Here is a 20,396-nt window from a genome sequence, read left to right as displayed (position 1 = left end):
TTCTTACAATTGTATACATCATTTTATACAAAATGATTTGCATTTTTCTTGCCTTGAAATGGACAAGTTAAAATGTGCGCCATCAAACTTGGCTAATATCGAATATTCACTCTTTTTTTTAAAAAAGATTTTATTTATTTATTCATGAGAGACACAGAGAGAGAGGCAGAGACATAGGCAGAGGGAGAAGCAAGCTCCATGCAGGAACCCGATGTGGGACTTGATTCCCAGACCTAGGATCACACCCTGAGCAGAAGGCAGACGCTCAACTGCTAAGCTACTCAGATGTCCCATGAATATTCACTCTTAATAAAAAAACTGATGGATTTCTAGTTGTTTTTTTTTTTTCCTTTGAAGTTAACAGTCAATTATTTTAGCCATGATAATACTTTAAAACATCTATTAGAACAAATAACAGTGGTTTCAACACTATTCAGTTTGGCTTTTTTTGTAATATAAACAATCAGATCATTCAACATGTACTGAGTTACTGTGTTGGCTTTATCCTATTTTCTGGAAGCCCACCATGTACCATTAGTCCAAGTGAAATAGAGACCTGTTGAATAAGTGGTTCACTTCATTTACTTAATAAACCTTTTAGGGATACACATTTTTTAAGATGCTTTGCTAGGAACTGAAAATTCCAGATATGTATGGCATATGTTCAGTAGCCTCAAAAATTTCACCATTTAGTGTAAGATACCCTCTGTGAGCAAATAATTGCAATAGAGTGTGGTAAGTCCTATAATAGCATTCAGAATAAGCATTTATGATAAGACAAAGAGTGGACATGGAAACTGTGACACTTGAGGTGACACTGGAATTTCATTTAAAGGAGAGAGAGGAGGAGTTGACCATCCTGACGAAGTGAAAAGATGTTCTGCTCAGGAAGAAAGTACATATGAGAGATCATAAAAGAGTACCGCAGCATGAGTGTAAGGATGGAGACTTATTGAAAATGTGTGTTTTGTCATTATTAGTTGATTTCATTGCCTCAGAAGCACCGTAATTTTTCATCCATGTTTTAGAAAAAAAAAAAAGTAACTGAACTTGAGAGATCTCGTAAGTAGCCTTGCTAAGATTGCATGTGCTGCAATTGTATGTGTTGGTTGGGTACTTATGGTGCTCATTGTCTGACTGTAGAACTCCTGGTCTTTCCATGCATGCTTCCTTCCAGGGATGACTCTTTTTTTTTTTTTTTATTTTGGGAGGACTCATTTTTGTCCTAAATCCACAAAGCATGTACACAGTTGTTATCTCATCTAATGCTCTTAGCACACTACGAGGTAATCACTCATGTTTCCTCTTCCTCTGGGGCTGCTTGTCCTGCTTCTGAGGAAAGGCTACCAAATAGCCAGCAGGTTGGTGACTGTTATATTCAATGAGCCTCTGTAACATGATCTGAAATTTCTTCTATTCATGACACATATTTTCAAATTTAGGCCACATCACTCCTGCCATCTAGGCTGCAACTTAAAACAGAAGTCCTCTGTTCAGCATCCTCTCATAAGCTCTGCCTTTGCTCTTGGCTATGGTTTGCTTGCACTATTTCTCTTTTATTCTGTTGCACTGTGCCATCTGGAACCTTCAATTCATTGATTTGTGAAATTCACTCTTTTAATAAATCCCATTCTTCTTACTCCACAGTACCATTCCTCTACCACTTGTACTTCATATAACTCCCCTCAAGAGTATTACATGTACTGTAGCTCTGAAAAGGCTAATTATTTTTCTTAGAAGCCCCTTAAGAATGGACCAAGTAGTTGCAACATTTTATTTTAACTCGCATTGTTACAACAAAGCTTTATTTTTTAAAATATTTTATTTATTCATTCATGAGAGACACAAAGAAAGAGAGGCAGAGACATAGGCAGAGGGAGAAGCAGGCTCCATGCAGGAAGCCCAATATAGGACTCAATTATGTGACCCTGGGATCATGCCCTGAGCCAAAGGCAGACACTCAACTGCTAAACCACCCAGGCATCCCACAACAAAGCTTTTTAAGAAGAAACATGCTACCTCTTGGATGTTAAGATCATCTTATTCTGGTTCATATTATCTATGTATTTTGTTGTTTCTCTGAACAATTAGAATAGTTAAATACATTGTATTTGTGATTCTTTATTGACCATCGTCCTCAATCACCTATCCTCCATTCATGCATACTCATTCATTTCCGACCCATTTAAACTATATCTTCCAAATATTGTGTAACTAAATCTCCCATTCACTGGATGATTTTCCACATTTGCATAAATACATTTTTAGCAGTCACATAAGAGTTGATACCATTCATAGGTATCCATGAGGTAGTTTAAAAAGAACAAGGAGAAAAAAAAAAAAAGTGTGTATTTGACATTGTATGTACTACATTGCCCAGGAATACACCCTCCGTTTCAGGTAAATTTGTGTGTAATTTTAGTTTTTGTTTTCTCAAAGCAGTAGAAAATAAAAGAGATAACATAAAGATAATAAATCTTAATCTTAATTTTCGCAGAATTTTGACTATTGCAGTTGCTTTGTAATTCCTGGAAAAGGGATTTTTAAAAAAAACATATAGCTGACACATAGTGTTGCATTAGTTTTAGGTGTACAACATAGTGATTCAACAAATTTCTGACATTTTGCTGTGCTCACCACAAGTGTAGCTACCATCTGTCGCCATACAACATTATTACAATATCATTGACTATATTTCTTTTCCTGTGCTTTTTATTCCCATGATTCCATAACTGGAAACCTGAGTTTCCCATTCCTCTTCATTCACTGTGCCCATCCTTTGACCCCTCTTCCCTCTGGCAGCCATCAGTTTTTTCTCTGTATTTATAGGTCTGATTCTGCTTTATAATTGTTTGTTTATTCTTTTTTTTTTTTTTTTTTAAGATTCAACATATGAGTGGAATTATATGGCATTTCCCTTTCTCTGTTTGACTTATTTCACCTAACAGAATACCCTCCGGGTCCATCCATGTTGTGGCAAATGGCAGGATCTCATCCACTGATGGACACTTGGGTTGCTTCCATATCTTGACTATTGTAAATAATGCCACAGTAAACATAGAGATATGTATTTTCTTTTGAATTAATATTTTGTTTTCTTTGGGCAAATACCCAGTAGTTGAATTTTTAGATCACATGTACTTCTATTTATAATGTTCTGAGGAACCTCCATGTTGTTTCCCATAGGAGATGTACCAAGTTACATTCCAAACAATAGTGTATGAGGCTTCCTTTTCTCCACATCCTTGCCAACAATTGTCATTTCTTGTCTTTTTTTTTTTTTTTTAGCCATTCTGATAGGTATAAAGTGATATTGCATTGTGGTTTTGATTTGTATTTCCCTGATGATAACTGATGTTGTTGAGTAACTTTTTACATGTCTGTTTGCCATTTTTATGTCTTCTTTGAAAAAATGTCTTTTAAGTTCCCCTGCCCATTTTTCCAATCAGATAGTGTCTTCAATGAACTGTATGTAAAAGAATGTCACTATGTAAAAGAATAAAACTGGGCCACTTTCTAACACTATACACAAAAATAAACTCAAAATGGATCAAACACCTACATGTGAGACCTATACATAAAAATCCTAGAAGAGCACACAGGTAATAAATTCTCTGACATTGACTAAAGCAACATTTTTTTAACTATGCTTCCCAAGGCAAGGGAAACAAAGGCAAAAATAAACTACTGGGACTATATCAAAATAAAAAGCATCTGCACAGTGAGGGAAACCATCAATGACAACAAAAAAAGGCAACCTACTGAATGGGAGAATATATTTAATAATGATATATCTGAAAAGGGGTTAATATTAAAATATATAAAGAACTTATACAACTCAACACCCCCCCAAAAAAAATCTGATCACTATTTTTAGTCTACTATAACTTAACTCCCATATTGCTATAGTTATATTGTATCTGGTAAGTTCTTTAGATAAAGACTAATTTCTTAAAAGACTTTATAAGTATCTCTTAATAAATGCATATATTTTAATTAAAATATGTTAGAACTCAATTATTTTAATTTCACTAAACCAGCAAGCCAAAAATTCTCTCTCAAAAAAAGTAAACTCTCCCACTTCTCTTAAAAGACTTAATAGCCTTGTGCTACTTAGAAGTCTTATATTCTGTCATTAATTTTATACACTATACTACAGGACATTAATTGGTATATTATGAAGTATTATCATAAATAATTAAGACTAATAAAAATAAATGAGCAAAACCTATTCTGTAATGGTGTTTCCTTCCTTAATTTTATTGCTTTTATCTTATTAATTCTGAGAATTCAGTATTTTTCCATAAGCTTCCCAGACATTAAAGAAAATTATTCAGATTCCATTGAATACTTAATTGTCTGATTTCAGCTCCTATTTCTTGCCACCTAAGCTCTTAATTTGTCTGCTGTTCAGTTTTCTGGCTTCCTTACTGGGCCAGATATGGTAATTTCCAAAATTCTCCACTACTTACGAGAGTTTGGGGGTGCTATATAAATGACCTAATATACACTAAAAATGTGCTTAGAGTCTGCCAGATAATAAGTTCTCAACAAACACTTTCTATTATAAATATGACTACATTTCAGTGAAAATAGTGACTCACAAAAGAAAATCGTTTTTTCAGGGATGAAGCTGGAAATTGACAGAGATGAGAATCAAATTCAGCTCTGATTCTTCCAAAGTCAGGTACTTTTAACTAATTCACAAATATTCACAGTCAATAGTGAATATAAATTGATTCCAAACTTAGGCCAATGTGGATTCATGCTTTTATTTGGTATTTATGATTTATCTATCCACAAATTATGCAAATGAGAATCAAGCAATCACTTTATGGATTTGATCAATGTCATTCCATATGACTCAAGATCCTATATGATTTCTCCATAAATAGTCCAGCTGACCCATTATTCTACTATGTTTGGTATATTTTAACATTTTGAGAATGCTTTTTAAAAAATTTTTAGGGCAGCCCTGGTGGCTCCCCGGTTTAGTGCCGTCTTCAGCCCAGGGCGTGATCCTGGAGACCAGGGATCAAGTCCCACATCAGGCTCCCCGTATGGAGCCTGCTTCTCCCTCTGCCTGTGTCTCTGCCTCTCTCACTTTGTGTCTCTCATGAATAACTAAATAAAATCTTAAAAAAAAAAGGTGCAGATTTTTTTTTTAAATTTAGCTACTAGAACTATCATGTGCAATATTTTCACATTTCCAATAATGAGTTTAATTTGCTTGTTCAAAGTGATGAAAATAATTGTATTGGTGGAAATAGTGGTGTATAGAGATAATCCTTCTTGTTTATTTTCTCATTTATTCCAATAAACAGAATTCCTTCTAGTATGCTCTACCAGCCATTCCATCTCAAAGACAAATAGACTTGTTACATATGTAAAAGATACATAATCTAGACCCTCTCTCTAGAAATCTCAGTCAAGTTTTATTTATTTAAAGTACGTTTATATCAGGTTTGGATCATTCACTGTACAACTTAATGTAAATATAATTTAAAAATGAAGACTACTTTTGAACACATATTTTGGTTTTCAATTATTTAAGTGTTCTAAACCATTCAATGTCATATTTCTATGTACATGAGAATCTTATGAATAGAGGTTCAGAGTGGTTTCTGGCACAACATTCACATCATTTTTAATTTGATTTCTTTCTGTCTGGTGCAGCCCCACTGTAACTTGTCAGGAAGAGCAATTTGTAGACACCATCAGGTTATCTTTGCTATTAATGTGTACCTAATTTTTAATAGACTATTTGTTTCTCAGTCTCTTTAGGGCATCCAAATATAAATTTCAGTTTTCTCCTATTATAAACATCTATGCTTGTTCCATGAAAAAGAGCATTACTTTTGAAACTGGTTTGATATTTAAAGTTCCACTAGAGTCAGATAATTAGCAGCTGGCTTCCCTGATGCAATTGCATACCTGCTTGCCTGCCTGCCTGCCTGCCTGGAATCTAAATGATGCAGTTACTTGCCTTAGGTTGGCAACATTGAATGATAATTTAGCTTGTGGCTTGTTGTAAAAATAATGTGTGGACATTAATTTGCAAGTGATCTAATTTTGTTGTTTTTGTTTCTAGCACTTTAGATGCATTGGTTTCTGTAGAATCACTTTTAACCCAGTAAAAATGAATAATTTATGATTCTTTATACCCCAACCCGATATTTCAAATAATAGCAAACATTTACTGAGCACTTAATTTTGTGTCTGACTTCAACTTGAGTTGTCTAGTTGTTGTTGTTTTTTTATATAATAAGTCCATAAAAAGGTAATGTGATTCTTTTTAATTTATAGATTAAACATCTGGGAACTAAGAAGGTTAAGTAGTTCAGCCAATGTCACACAGCTAGAAATATTTAGAACTTGGATTACTATGCAGGCAGGCTAACATCAAAGTCCTCTTTCTTAATCATTTTGTTATATGGTTGTAAGTATATAGTTCTGGGTCCTAGCTGTATCCCGAGGTATGAGAGTGACGATATAATGGGTTTAGGAATAAGGCTTTGCATTCAATCTATGGGAGTTTAGTTTTATTGTGTAATCAATACTGTAAATTATCATGTGGCATGAACTACATGGTTATATAATAACAAATATTTCAAAAAAAGCATTTATAAAAATAAAGTTTCTTAAGAAAGCCTGGTGTTGAATAAAGCACTGGTTTTTCAGTGGAATCGTGTCTTCTTTTTAATACACAAGTATTCATAGAAATATCAATGGTGACTTTATGAAGAAATGTTAGAGAGGTATTTTAGAAATGCTAAATGTCATTATTTGACTCACATTAGATTTGAGGCTATTGAAAGAGGAGGAAAACAAAGCTTACTTAGTTTATAATGAAAAAAATTTACAATACAAAGTATTAGATAAAGAAAAGCTTACATTTTATGTCTATTTAAATGAATGTCTAACTTGACCAAGGAATATTTGTCTGAAAGCAAGCTGCCATCATCAAAGCTATTTTGAATTCAATTTAATGGCCACTTACACTCTAACCTTGACATTGAACAAAAGCCAAGAAAAGACTGTTGCTCCTCTTCTTTTTTCTTTTCTCAACATTCTGTCCTATTAGTTAGTTCCACAATTCTAAAATTGTAGAAATTCAATACATGCTACAGCTTTCCGACTTCTATGTTTTTAACCAATTCTTAAATAAGCCTTGGGAGACAGACAAATGGTGATAAGCTGTCAATCATCATTTTGATCATTTCATTGGGGAATAAAGCTTGTGTTTCCAAAAGGACTGCCTACCATTACTGAGGCATCTCCCGGCTCAGTCAGTAGAGCATGTGACTCCTGATATCAGGGTCATGAGTTCAAGTCCCCATGTTGGGAGTGGAGCCTGCTTAGAACAATATAAAGCAAAGCAAAAACAGCAACAACAGAGAGACTGCCTACCATTACCAATTCTCAGGCCTCATCTCAAACTAGACCTAGGGAGAGTTCACCCAGACATAAGCTTTTATCAGCAAGGTGAAACATGTAACCATGATCACTTCCTCATGGCATTCAATGTAAAGGAAAGAAGAAACTAGTGAATTTCTCAGAGGTTGGCTTCTTAATATTTTAACTCCATTCTAATTGGAAGTCACCTAAAAAAAATGGGGAAAAAAAAAAAGGAAATAATGGAGGAAGGAAAACAACTCTTTCCCTTAAAAGCACAAGGCTTATACTCAACAGAGTAAGAAGTTGGTAAGGGGTGCCTGGGTGGTTCAGTTGGTCAAAAGTCTGCCTTCAGCACAGGCCCTAACTTCAGAGTTCTAGGATTGAACCCCACGTTGGGCAGCCTGCTCAGTGAGGAGTCTGCTTCTCCCTCTCCTCAGCCGCTGTCCTTCTGCTCCTTTCCCATTTGTGCTCTCTCTCTCTCTCTCTCAAATAATATAAATAATATCTTAAAAAAAAAAAGGAGTTGGTACAATATTATCCACCACATGGTTGAGTGTGCTATGGTAACAGAGAGGGGATTTAATTTTGTTGAATTACTTCTCTAATGGGTAACAAATGGGTAGATGTCAGATTGAACTTTTTTAAGTATAGAAAGGTGAGTGAAAACTAAATTATTCCTCATCTCATCTATTTTTATTCAGAAAACAGAAAAAGTAGGTATTTAACATAAGAACAAGTTAGTGACTTACAGAACTGTTTAAATTTTGATAATCTTGCCAAGTTTGAAATATTTGAGCCTTCACCATATTTTAACACAACTCTTATATTGACACCTGGTTGTGGGTTGTAATATAATTCATTATTATTATAATTGTCTAAAATAAATATTTTCTTTGTAATTAAATTTTATCCTTTATTTTTTTTTTTCAAAAGATCCCCAAATCATCTCATGGTATACTGTATTAAAAAATTTTGAGTAGGAGTTAGATGAATAGGCCAAAGTAGGTCATCCATTTTGGTAAGCAATTTTCCATCTGTGAATTTAGTTCAGTATTATGTTCTACCTGGAAGTTTCATTTATTATAAAAGTGAGAAGCAAAAATAATATAAAAAGATATTCTGGAAAAAATACATTTTAAAAAGGTGAAAAAAATCTTTGAACTTAGAGAATGCTTTGTAGACCAACTGAAAATTAGAATATCATGGAGAAATTCTACATAATACACTAGTATTAAGAGTTTCAGTCATTAAATCAAGTGGCAGACATTTTAAGCATTGTTAGATGTCAGACACTGAAAATTAAAAGAAGAAAGTTCTCTGTGAAAAAGTTAAATATCTAGGAGGACAAATAATAGATGGAGAGGGAACAATAGAAATCAGTGAAGAGGGCAGCCCGGGTGGCTCAGAGATTTAGCACCGCCTTCAGCCCAGGGCCTGGTCCTGGAGACCCGTGATCGAGTACCACATCTGGCTCCCCCCATGGAGCCTGCTTCTCCCTCTGCCTGTGTCTCTGCCTCTGTGTGTGTGTGTGTGTGTGTGTATCTCTCATGAATAAATAAAATAGAATTAAAAAAAAAAGAAATCAGTGAAGACTACAGGTTTCTGGTCTGAAAACTGAATAGATAGTGGCCCCACTATAGACAATAAACATGAGGACATACATATTTGGAAGGGGAAAAAATATTCAATTCAAGTTTGGAAATGACAATCCCACTGTAGATATCCAGTAGGGAGGCTTGAAATTCAAGATAAAGAAGATATCATCTCTATCTTGGAGTCATCAACATGACAGTTACAAAAGTAAGAGAGAATGTGAATACCTGGGAATAAGAAGTGAAAAAGAATCTGTATAAATACTAAACTTTAGAAGAAAGCATTGAAAATTAAACATTAAGAAAAAAATGATAAGAAAACCAAGGAGAATGGTGTCATGGACGTTTAAAGAAGTAGTTTCAGAGAGGAAGGGTCAAGATCTTCAAGTTTAAAGAGAGGTCAACTAAGAAAAAGATTGGAGAAAATGTCTATTATGTTGGTCAATTAGTTAATTCTTGGCATTGACAGTTAGGATTTGGAATTACGGAAAGTCTGTCGCACTATGGTTACTCACCAACACAGGATGTTAATCACTACTGTGGTTTTCTGTGGAAGTAAGCCCAGTTTGTTTCTGTATCCAAAATAGACAACAGAATGTTTTATATTGGAAATAAAACAGAAAACACTTTCCTTTTTTTTTTTTTTTTTTTTTTTTAATGATAGGCACACAGTGAAAGAGAGAGAGAGAGAGAGGCAGAGACACAGGCAGAGGGAGAAGCAGGCTCCATGCACCGGGAGCCCGACGTGGGATGCGATCCCGGGTCTCCAGGATCGCGCCCTGGGCCAAAGGCAGGCGCCAAACCGCTGCGCCACCCAGGGATCCCCAGAAAACACTTTCCAACCATTTTGTAAAACTGCTGGATTAGCATTTAGAATAATGTGAAGTTTTTCTAATAATGGCACTTCGATATAATCTTTCAAATAATAATGCAATTTATTCCATCCTAGCTTCTTCTTCTTACTTATCAAATAGTTATGATATCTGTTCTTCCTGTTTTCCAAGGGTATCAAAAAGAGTTTTTAAAAATAATAATGCAACTAGAGAATGGTTTTCAAAGAACAACTAAAATAATTTGCAGTCTCAGTGGTTAAGACCGTGAGTGATCATTTCAGGAGACTGTAAAGGAACTCACCCATTCTATTTGAAAGGTAAAGGTAAAGTCTGATAATTGACATGAGCAAAATGTCTGAAAACATAAAAATATACAATATGCAATGTATTCATTCATTTACATGGCAGATTATAGATATGAAATTTGGTACCTTAAGAGGTGTATTTGACAGAAATTATGAGAGGAAACCACGTCCATTTTATAGTGTCCACTTGTTCCTTGGAGTTTTGTATTATGTCTGTCACCTAGCCGATTGTTAATTATTATTTGTTGAATGAAATGGATAATATATTAACCATCCAATGAGAATATAGAAAAATATGTCTTTTCTGTGAAAATCTGGATTAACTTTGTTATGTTCTTTACCCCTATTTGTAGCAGTTTTTGTGAGATGCCTAGGACTCCCAGGTCATTCTTCATCATCTGTATTCTTATCCCCATAAGACCCCTTCTTCCTTCCTTCCTTCCTTCCTTCCTTCCTTCCTTCCTTCCTTCCTTCCCTCCTTTATCTAGCTATCTAGTTATCTAGCTAGCATCTATCATCTAGTTAGTTAATTAGTTAAATAATCTCAACTCACCCTTCACTCACCCTTCTCTTAAGTTTTTTTTTTAAAGATTTTATTTATTTATTCATGAGAGAGAGAGAGAGAGAGAGAGAGAGAGAAAGAGAGAGGCAGAGGGAGAAGCAGACTCTTCCCAGGGAGCCGAAATTGGGACTTGATCCCTGATCCCGGGATCATGCCCTGAGCCAAAGACAGACACTCAACCCCTGAGCCACCTAGGCATCCCACCCTTCTCTTAAATTCAAAAAATGATTCTACCATGACATGTTTAACCCAGTTGATTTTTCAGATAAATATCCTATCTCTCCCTGAAGATTGTCTTTATCTTATTATTCCAACTGAAACATGGCTCTGCCTTGAGGACATGACTTCCCATGCAATCCTTTCCAGGAATGGACATTTGTTTTCTCAACATCTTATTCTACTGGCTGCCATTGCCAGTTCTAAAATCTGAAACATTCTCTCTCTTTCTCTCTCTCTCTCTTTTCCCCCTAAAAATGTCCCAGCTTTGAATTTCATATCACCAGACTACACCACTCCTTACCCATTAGTATAAAGACTAATCATCTCTTGTCACCTTGGCCATTCCTCCTCATCTCTAGCTCACTTTGCCTTTCTCTAATGCTGTGTGCTCTTCCTTCACTCTTCCTCAGCCCTTCATTTCTGGTCAAGAGCTATATATAGGTCCTTAATTAATAGTAGTTAATTCCTTAGTTACACTAGCCACATATCAATGATTCAGTAGCCACATTTATTAGTGGTTATTGTGGCTCTATGAACTTTCTAATCATCACATAAATTTTTACTGGGCAGCACTTCTCTAAACCTTCTTATTCCCAGTAACTATATTGTCCCCCTACCCTCAAATTCAAAGGCCCAACTCTCCAGTTACTAACTTGTTTTGATCTTATTTCTTGTAGCAACATGATTTCTATGACATACATCAAATATTTCATTATAACATACATCATATCCTCATTTTCTTGATGACCTATAATTTATCATTATAATCATACCCTTGCAAGCACCATCAAATTATGCTTCTCTAGTATGGTCCATCTCAGCTGGCAAAATTCAAAGACAAATGCAGACTTCTAGCAGGACGTATGCAGCTCAACATGATTGGGTGGCAAACAAATTTATATGGAATAGCTTCACATTCTAATCATGACTATTAACCTCAAGTGGATCCTTCAAGCTGCTTGGAACGTCTATTATATTTTCCAAATCCTTTCAGTCTGCCACTTCCTGAGATGTCTATTTTATAACATTTCTCTCCCTTGTCTTCCCTCCTCTCATGTTAATTTGAATGACTGTTCATGTTTCCAGATGATGTCACCCCTCTATTTATGCACTATTTCCTCTCACCTAATCAAAGACATTGCTTCAGTGCTTCTCATCTTTCTGTCTCTAGAATAATGAATATTCCTAGGAGTATAAAAAAGCTGCAAACCCCCCCAAAAAAAAATTCTGCTTTAAAACAAATAAATATAAAACCAGCAATAAATAAAGCCTTTCCTGACTTCATTTCTCTGGTCTCTTTTAACTTTGTACTCCTTAAAAATGTTAACTGCCCCTTTTATTCTTTAATATATATAATCAATTCTGACTACTAGTTTACCATTTCTAGTAACTTACTCTTCTCACCTTCTCATTACATTGATAAATACAATGGTCAAATTGCATTCGATCGTTTCTTAGCCTATCACCAACTTTTGCTTCAGTTCATCAACTGGAAGATTTGCATTATTTGGATTCTGGATCAAAATATCTTTTCCTATTTCACCCACTTCTCTTTCTCACCTTCCATTGGTGATTGCTCCTTTAGTTATCAAAACAAAACTTTGTGCTGTTCCAGTAGTCAGTCCTTGAAAAACTTTTCTTCTTTATTTTTATTGATCCCCTAATTGTTAACATATAGACGAATGGCTTTAAATAACATCCATTGGAGGAAAAGTTTGTTTTGTCCCTTTGTTTAGAAACATACCTGATATCTAATAAGTTCTCAATAAGTCAAATTTATGAATAACATAAGTGCAAATATTTGCTAAGAGAAACAGGAAGCTATATAACATTTCAAATTGGATATTAAAACAACACAAGAGAAACCCACATCCCTCAGCTTTATCTTTTGATTCCTTTTCCCTCAAAAAAGGATTAACTTCTGTATGCTTCATAATCCTAACTTGTGTTTCTAGAAAAAATAAAATTTCTCCCAAAAACATGATTGATGAGGAATGAGTTCCCAAATAATACAAAATAGTATATCATTCTCTTCACCTTCATGCCCTTAGCAGGTTAGCTTTAAGTTTCATTTAAAGAGATGTTAGTGATTAACAAACGCAATGAGGTGCAGATGTTTGCTAAAATTTTTTTCTTTCCTTACCTTTTAAACCTCTATTTCCATGTAAATACATAAATCCAAGTAGCAGTCACCTGATCAAGGATTTATTAGACATTATTTTTAAAGATGCTTTGACAGATAAGGATGATATAAAACACATGTTATATAATATCGAATTTATTTAGTACATTGATACTTCAATGAATTCAAATAAAAGGAATATATAACTTATATAGTGACATACATATGTCATGTGTTTAACATCTAAGTAAAATTTTGGCTACTTTAGAATATATAAGCTAAAATTTTTTTTTGTATCTTTCCCCACTTTTATCCGTATAAATGCCAAATCCTTGCAACAAACAATAGCAAAATATTCTTTGTTTTCCAATTGTTTCATTTTTTATTGCTACTTTTCAGATTGAATACATTATATGATTTAAATCATTTCAGAATGTACCTATGAATTTCATGGCTTCATTACTTCTTAAAATTTTAACTTTTAAACTTTTCCCCTCAAACCTCACTATTGCTGTATTCTAGGAATCTAATAAAAAAAAATTGTATCTAAGGCTATTCATCTACACATATATGCATATGTAATCACATGCACAATTATAAGTGTTATATGTCAATATTGGATAGGAGCTTTATGAACTAAGATGGTAGATGCACGTTCCTTCTAAGAAGGAATATCTATATCTTATTGTTATACTATTGATTTGAGATTCATTTTATCTTTTTCATTAATATATATGTAGATTCTTCATGGTTCCCAGTTCTCACTTTTTTCAATTAATCCTTATATAAATTTACAACTAATTTTTATTCCTAAATTTTCTAAAAGCTGTAGGAGGACATTTGAAGATAAGAATCTTCTATTTATTATAATCCCTATGTCTTCAAAGTAATGAAAAAAGGAAAAGAATCCAATATACTAATCAGGAGATGAAAAGACTATTTAGTAAAATTAATAAGGACATCTTTAATGTAGTAATAATTCTGTGGCCTATTCTTTGTAAAAGAGTCATAACACTGTCTCTAATTCCAATATTCTTGCTTTCTTAATCATTAATTGTGTTTAATTCTTGCTCTGTCCAGGCTTACTATTTTTTTTTTTTACTAATAACTAGAAAAATAAATGACTAAAAATCTGATGTCATAAGTTATAATTATAGCCAATTACTTTGGTGAGACAATGAATATTATGATAGCTGAAATAAAGTGAAATAATCCAGTCATAATTTGTTCATGTGATATCTTTGTAGAAATGAATAGTTACCATCTCCCCTCCCCCCATGGAATACATGTCATTGTTTGTGTGAAATTATCTATGAATATATTTATATGCATATATGCATGCATATGTGTCTTATAATTTTCTTCATTTTCACTTAGTTTATTCTTTCAGGTTTACTATGACAAGTCCCTCCTTCTGTTTACTTTAGATAAATGACAATGATATTGATTAATCCATCAAAAGTGGAGCATCACTAAAATATCATTCATATAGTGTAGTTATTCTGAAACTGACTCATCAGCTAAGTGCAACATAGAAGTTCATTTTAGAAGCAAATGCCACCTCTATTTACCTTACATACATACCGAATGGAGACTGGAGGTACAATCCAACAATATGTGAAAATCTGTATTTTAAAAACCTTTTCGGTTGGGAGACGCTGAGGCATGCTAGTTTGAGAACTAATATGTTATGGAACACACATTAAAAAAATCATTCCATTTGACTTGTTAACATTTCATTCTGGGGTATTTTCAATCCTGATTCTCCGTGTAACATATTTTTTCACAAATATCCTGACTCCAAAAGATTCTCTTTGTCTTTTTTTAAATTTACACCCTCTCTCTGGGAAATTTCATCTGCTCTTTTAGGGTCAATATTCAACCAATGTCTGTTTCCTGAGATACTTCTCCCTCTTCTTTCCTTCTTTCATCTCTCTAATTGCCACTGACATTGTCTGGTTGTTAAAGCCAAAACTCAGGTAGCGAATCTTAACTCTTTTCCATCATCTCCCCCTTCTCTATTGCCTACATCTGAGAAGGAAACCACTTTTAATGATTTTCTATCTTTCAACCTTAATATATTTCTTCATTTACTCAGACCTAGAATATAGAGAAGGTATAAAAGAATGTCTAATCCCCACTGCCATTAAAATGCAAAAACTGAATCAAAGGTTAAAAAAAAAGTGAAAGTGAAAGGCAAAATTTTAATTGTAAAATACAGCTAATCCTAACATTCTCAAGTATAGCACACTTCTGTCATTCCCTAGGAACTTCTCTTTTCCTCCTACCTAGTCATTCAGCTACACTCGTAGAGGCTACTGCTGTTCTTATTTTTTTCCTGTCAATTTATTTTAATGTTTCTATTCTACTTTACTTTATTTTTCTTCTTATGGTGAATTATTCTTAGTATTCATTTTTACCATTCTTTAATCATTATTTTTTCCCTATTGGCTATGCCATTTTTAAATTTCATTATTCACATTTTATATATCATGCTAAGCAAACTAGGTCAATCAGAGAAGACAAATTCCATATTATCTCACTCATATGTGGAACTTAAGAAACAAAACAAATCAACATAAATGGGGGGAATAAAGAGAGGCAAACCAAGAAACACTCAACTATAGAGAACAAACTGATGAGACTACTGGTGTTCTGATATTTTATTTTTCACATCAAGTTAGTCTTATCCCTTTTAAAACTTTATATAACTAGAGTCATACAGTATATACTCTTGTTTTTGATACATACCTGCTTTAGCATGTATCAGGAATCTGTTCGTTTTATCTCGAAGAATACTCCCCTGTATGAGTGTGCCACAGCCTCTGCCTATATACCACAACCCCAAATAACTCCCGACCTTCCCTTTGGTTTGGTTTTCCCTTCTGCATGTATCTGTGACGTTCTGTTATTACTTCATCTGAGTAATTTAGTGTCCTTTTAACACATAGTGAAAGTCAGTATGACAAAATGGCTAAGTGAATTTATCTGGACTAAGGAAATCTGAGTTTAAATTCTTGTTCTCCAATTTAATTAATTTATTAATTAATTCAAAACTTTATTTATTTATTCCTGAGAGACGCAGTGAAGCAGAGACATAGACAGAGGGAGAAACAGACTCCTTGAAGGGAGCTTGATGCGGGACTCGATCTCTGGACTAGGATCACACCTTGAGCCAAAGGCAGATACTCAACCACTGAGCCACCCAGTGTCCCTAGTTCTCCAATTTAAACACTGCTGTTATCTTAGACAAGTCGTATGAGCTGTTTCTCAGATTTCTTAACTTTAAAGCTGGTATAATAATAAGTACTTCCTTATGTAATTAATCTCAAAGCTTATAAAACTTAAAAACATAAAGCAATTAAATAGTATGACACACATATATGGACTCAAAAGATAGCTATATTGTATTTACTGTCTACTTGCTTGTCCAAAGCATTATTCTCTAAGCATCCTGCAGGTAGGGACCATTGTCATTACATAACTAGAATATGATAGGCACCAATATATATTTGTTCAAGGGCTGCATGGCAGAAATTATGGCAACTCAGCATGTATTGCTCATGTTCCACTTTTAAAAACAGAATTTATCTTAACTTATTGAGACAGATATTGCAATTCTCCCATTATTTGTTGTGGTTATAGAATCCCTTGAGGTTTCTCACATAGCACACGTTATCCATTTGACACTGCATTTCCTAATTTACTTTGCACCGGTTGAGGCTGTATGACTAGGTTATTACCAAAGGAATCGGATAGAATTGGAAATCACAACTTCTGTATGTCTTTTACACAAGGATATTTCTCCATATCTACTTTTGCTTTTCCAGTCTGGAATGCTGATAGGACCCTTATGAACCCCTTTAGCCAAACAGAGGTCAGTACCTTCAGGGAAGACAGAGCAACAGAAAGAAGGAAAACAGGTTCTCTCTGGAGGGGCATGCAGAGCAGATTTTTCTGGGCTATTTACCTACTTTTGGACTGTTCAGTGAGAGGGAAAGAGAAAATATTTATTATGGCTAACACACTGGAATTTTTCTTTCATTTTGAAAGCAGCTTAGGCTATACCCGAAATAATGCACTGGTTCAAGAAAGAAAGAAAGAAAAAAGAATGTAAATGGCCAGAAAAGTAAAGAAGATTTCTGAATAAATACACTACAGATACAGTTACCAGGATTGACTTGAGAATGATACCGCAGAATTGGACCACCAGAACATTACCGCCTTTTTTACTATCATAAAATTACCTGATTATTGAAAAGCTGTTACTACAACGGCTAGTTTCAGATTCACAAGCAGGTGCTATAATCAGGAACCATTCATGATCAGGAAGCTTTTACTATCAAGAAGTTGACAACAAAAAAATCAGATATCTTCATGTTGGACTTGCTAGCAGAAACTGATTAATCAGCAGAGCTTGGCCTCTTCGAGATTGCAGGGAATTTGGGAAGAATATTGAGCGCTGATACACTCAATTTCTTGCAGAAGATGTGAGTCTTGCTTTTACAACAGCTTTTTAGGTTGTTTCCTTGGTTGTTTTTGTTTGTTTGTTTTTTATTTAAATTCAATTTGCTGCCATATAGTATAACACCCAGTGCTCATCCCATCAAGTGCCCTCCTCAGTGTCCTTCATGCAGTCACTCCATCTTCCCCCCCACCTCTCCTTCTGCAACCCTTTGTTTCCCAGAGTTAGGAGTCTCTCATGGTTTGTCTCCCTCTCTAATTTTTCCCACTCCTTTTCCCTCCTTTCCCCTATAATCCCTTTCACTATTTCTTATATTTCACGTATGAGTGAAACTGTGTGATGATTGTCTTTCTCCGATTGACTTATTTCACTCACTCTGTGAAACTTATAGCTAACAGTTTTGCCTAAAGTAACAGTTACCAATGGAACGAATGATTATTGCATATGACTAAGTTACATGAATGGTAGAATAATCAACAGGAGGCAGGGATTGTGAACACTGTTAAAAGGTATCTGTACTATATACATGAAATGGTATAGATTATTTGAAGATGAATTTAGATCGGTTAAAAATGTATATTGGAGAATCTTAACATCTAAAATAAATACCAAATGCCACTTTTATCAACATGAGAAGACATAATCTGTGTGATTTCAATTCTTTTAAATTTACTAAGACTAGTTTATAGCTCAGTTTATAGTTTATCTGGCTGGTCACTCCTCTTTCTTTAGAAAGAATTATTCTACAATCGTTGCTTATACTGATCTCTATTAATTAATTTGAATTCGTTGTAGGTCTTCTTGAAATTTTCTATATATTTGCTCAGTTTTCTATTTGTTTTGTGAAATATTGGACTATCCTGTAATTGTATTTCTGTCTCTTGGTTCTTTCAGTTGTTAGTTTATATTTCATATATTAAGTTTTGATATTAGGTGGTTCATCTATATTTAGGTTTGTAACATCATTTTTGTTGTTGTTGACTTGATTTTACTGTGGTGATTACTATGAAATATCTTTCTTTATCTCTGGTAATACTGCACACGTTGAAGGCTACCGTGTCAGCTATGAATATAATTGTCCAGATTTCTTATGATCTGTATTTTCATAAAAATCTTCTTTTCAATATTGTTTACTTTTAATGTATATATATCTTATTTTAAATATTTATCTCTTCTTAATGACACACGGTTTTATTTTGTTTTTTCTTCTTTAATTGAAGGATTTAGTCCACCCCTATTTAATATCATTTTTAAATGTTTGGAATTAAGTGTTTCATCTTGCTGTAGGTTTTCTTTTTGCCACATCAGTTTTGTTTTTCCTTTATTTACTTTGATGGTTAAGTTTATGTGTCAACTGGGTCTTGGGGTGGTCAGATATTTGGTCAAACATTATTCTGGCTGCTTCTGTGAGGAAATTTTTGGATGAAATTAAAATTTAAATGGACAAAGCAGACTTTTTTCCCTAATGCACATGGGCCTCATCCTATCAGTTGAAGCCCTGAATTGAACAAAAAGCTGACCCTCCTCCAACAAAAAGCTTTACTCCCCTAAGTAAAATGAGACATTTTTTTTTCCCTGCCTTTGGACTCAAAATGTATGTGGGTGCTTCCTGGGTTTTGAGACTGCCAGCTTTCAGACTGCAGCTCCACCTTTGGCTTTCTCTTGGGTCTACAGTTTACCAACTCACTCTGCAGATCTTAGGACTTGTCAGTCTCCATAATCACATGAGCTAATTTGTTATAATAAATCTTTGCCTCTGTCAATCTTTCTCTCTCTCTTGTGTATTTATATATATGTAGTGTACATTATACACTATATATAGTGTATTTATATATAATATGTTTTTATTACATTTTAAATGTATATCTCTCCTTAATGACACATAATTTTGATTTTTCTCTTTTAATTGGAGTGTTTAGTCCATCTGTGTGTGTGTGTGTGTGTGTGTGTATAGTTGACCCTTGAACAACATGAGAGCTAGGGGCACCAACCTCCGTGCAGTAGAAAATCTATGTATAACTTTTGACTCTGCCAAATTTAATTATTAATAGTCTATTGTTGACTAGAAGCCTTGCCAATAATATAAACTGTCAATTAACATTCATTTTGTATGTTATGTGTATTATATACTGTGATCTTATAATAAAATAAGCTAGAGAAAATAAAATATTACTAAGAGAATTATAAAAAAACAGAAAACACATTACAGTATGGTACTACATTTATTAAAACATAGCCATGGATGACTGGACCTGCCAAGTTCAAGTGCATATTGTTCAAGGGCCAACTATATAGATAGATAGATGATAGATAGATAGATGTTCTGTTCATATATATATGTTCTGTTTCTCTAGAGAACCCTGGCCAATACCCCATCTTTCCTTACCTCATTTGTACTATTTGAGAGATGTTTTAGAATTCAAGTTCATGTCCTTTATAACTTTATTAGATTTACTATCTGTGTATCTATTTCTTTATATAGTTCTTTATTATGTATTTATTTATCTTAGTAGTTATATTGGTTCAAAACATGAATTTGGTGCATTCTGTGTATGTTACAAAAGCTTTTTGATTCTTCCCAGGTCCTTCTTTCTCTTCCTCAGTTTTAATCAATCTTTCTTAATAATCGTATTTCCTTCTCTTATCATTTTTGGATCACATGGAGTATTAGTCTAGCCTTTAATCCTTTGAGGAGCTGAGCCTTTGTCATTCCAGGCACCATACACATATAAGGTCATTATATCCAATTGAATATATATCTCCTTCTGGAAATTCATTATCATGATCATTTTTCAAATGTAAGCAAATCATTTGAAATTTTGACAATTCTACCTCTATTACGGTCCTCATATCCACCTACACATATGTTTAATTCCTTTACTAGTGTCCTAGTGTAAGCC

At 34.0% G+C, this 20,396-nt stretch overlaps 1 long non-coding RNA gene across 1 annotated transcript in view; it reads left to right on the top strand.

Moving 5' to 3' along the window:
• Positions 1 to 842: 842 nt before the first annotated feature.
• Positions 843 to 20,396, top strand: part of LOC144282961 (uncharacterized) — a 37,033-nt gene continuing 17,479 nt past the window's right edge. Inside the window, exons 1-2 of the long non-coding RNA XR_013351370.1 lie at positions 843 to 935; positions 4,626 to 4,687. This is a non-coding gene — a long non-coding RNA (uncharacterized LOC144282961). The remainder of the gene's footprint in view (positions 936 to 4,625; positions 4,688 to 20,396) is intronic.

The sequence above is a fragment of the Canis aureus genome, chromosome 14 (genome assembly GCF_053574225.1).
Source record: "Canis aureus isolate CA01 chromosome 14, VMU_Caureus_v.1.0, whole genome shotgun sequence".
Lineage (NCBI taxonomy): Eukaryota > Metazoa > Chordata > Mammalia > Carnivora > Canidae > Canis > Canis aureus.
This window is presented reverse-complemented; position numbering and strand designations above follow the sequence as displayed.